This window comes from Leucoraja erinacea, chromosome 30, assembly GCF_028641065.1.
Source record: "Leucoraja erinacea ecotype New England chromosome 30, Leri_hhj_1, whole genome shotgun sequence".
Classification (NCBI taxonomy): Eukaryota; Metazoa; Chordata; class Chondrichthyes; order Rajiformes; family Rajidae; genus Leucoraja; species Leucoraja erinaceus.
Genome location: NC_073406.1, coordinates 13,704,080 through 13,705,857, shown reverse-complemented (window position 1 = coordinate 13,705,857; position 1,778 = coordinate 13,704,080). Strand labels below are relative to the sequence as shown.

At 40.7% G+C, this 1,778-nt stretch overlaps 1 pseudogene; it reads left to right on the top strand.

Moving 5' to 3' along the window:
- The first annotated feature begins 330 nt into the window (after positions 1–330).
- Positions 331–444, top strand: LOC129711776 (U2 spliceosomal RNA; annotated as a pseudogene).
- Positions 445–1,778: the final 1,334 nt, after the last annotated feature.

The window sequence follows — 1,778 nt, the reverse complement described above, 5'->3', positions numbered from 1 at the left end:
ACAGGACTGTGAGAACGCCGACCTCACAACCACAGATCCTGCTATCTGGCTAAGTTACCAAACCAAGCCTAAGAAACCTGGACGAAGTATCCAAAATATTCGGCATCAAGAGGGCAGGGCCTGGAATGAGCACCACACAAAAACCAGACAGCAGTACCTCCACGCGTCCACCAGTAGGCGTCTACTTAATAGGTGAAGGGTGAAAGCTCGGGGCGTGCATGCCAGTCCCCGTGGGGGGGAATCGCACCTGGGTTGGGAACATGAAGAACTATCACACTTGGTAGTTATATACCAAAAGTATTCAAGGATAAAAATTGAATTAAGAAACCCATCACTTCTCGGCCTTTTGGCTAAGATCAAGTGTAGTATCTGTTCTTATCAGTTTAATATCTGATACGTCCCTTACCTAGGGACCATATATTACCAATTCAGCATGCACCCCAAAGGGGTCTACCCTCCCACTAAAAAAGAACATGAGGGACTAGCTAACTGGAGAAGATATACTAGGGGTCATAAAGAAGCCTTATATGAACCTTTGGTACCAACAAACCCAAGATGGTGAATGTCGCACCATCATTGATATACAAGGGGTCATAAGAAGCCTAATATGAACCTTTGGTACCAAAAAACCCTAAGATGGTGAATGTCGCACCATCATTGACTTTACCACTTGAGTATTTTCACCAGGTTACACACTTATGGAAAATTGTAACTGCTAACCATGGATTTCCTAGGATACTTTATGGTAGACATCAACTTAAAAGATGCATACTATTCAGTACCCATTCATAAAATTTCGGAGATACCAATTTACCTGGATGGGGTAACTATGGCAGTATAAATTATTGACAATGGCTAATATGAGCCAAAACTGTTCCCAGATATTCAAACCAGCCCTGACACTATTAAGGAACATATCGTCATGGCATGTCTCTATGATATTAACGACAGACTAATCCATGGGAATAGCTAATCAACAGCATTAGCTACTAAAACTTATTTAGCCTGAGCCTGTCATACAATCCAGATAGATCTACGTTGACACCATCCACAACTATTGACTATCTGGTATTCAATTAAGTCTATCCACTCATCTATAACATTGCCATAAGGAGAGTCAGCATATGACACAACCTGTAACAATTAATGGTATCAATCAACCAACCATTCAACAAGTGGTTAGAGTAATTGGGAGTTAGTAGCAGCATTACCAGCTATTTAACTTGATCCTTTCCATTAGAGCTAAGGTGCTAATGTTTAAACTAAATACCCATACCCAGAACATGGTGGCAAATGGACTAATCTGGAGTCGTCATCACTATAGACACTGGGCGTAAAACCCAGTTGGAAATATAGAGTACGTTCTATTGGTAAAAGCATATTATTCAGTAGTGCACCATTTTGCATGTTTGTTTATAAATTAACAACATCACAGTGGTGGCATACACCAACCACTTGGGCAGAATAAATCGATATCGTGACAATTTATTTAACAATTGGTAACCGTATGTCGTCAAACATATTCGACCATCAGCAAACTTACCTACCAGGTGAGCTAAATACTGTAAACAGACATATTAAACCAAAGTATTTGCTGAAATTACAAAGCAATATGGAACACCAGATATCGATTTCCCTGTATTTCAATTGAATCACCACGTACCGATGTATGTCGCATGAAACCAAACTTTGAGGCAGCGGCAATGAATACATTCCCGCTGAACTAAGGGGGGGGGGAATCTAATCTCTATGTTCTCCCCCCCTTTTTTTCCTACCTC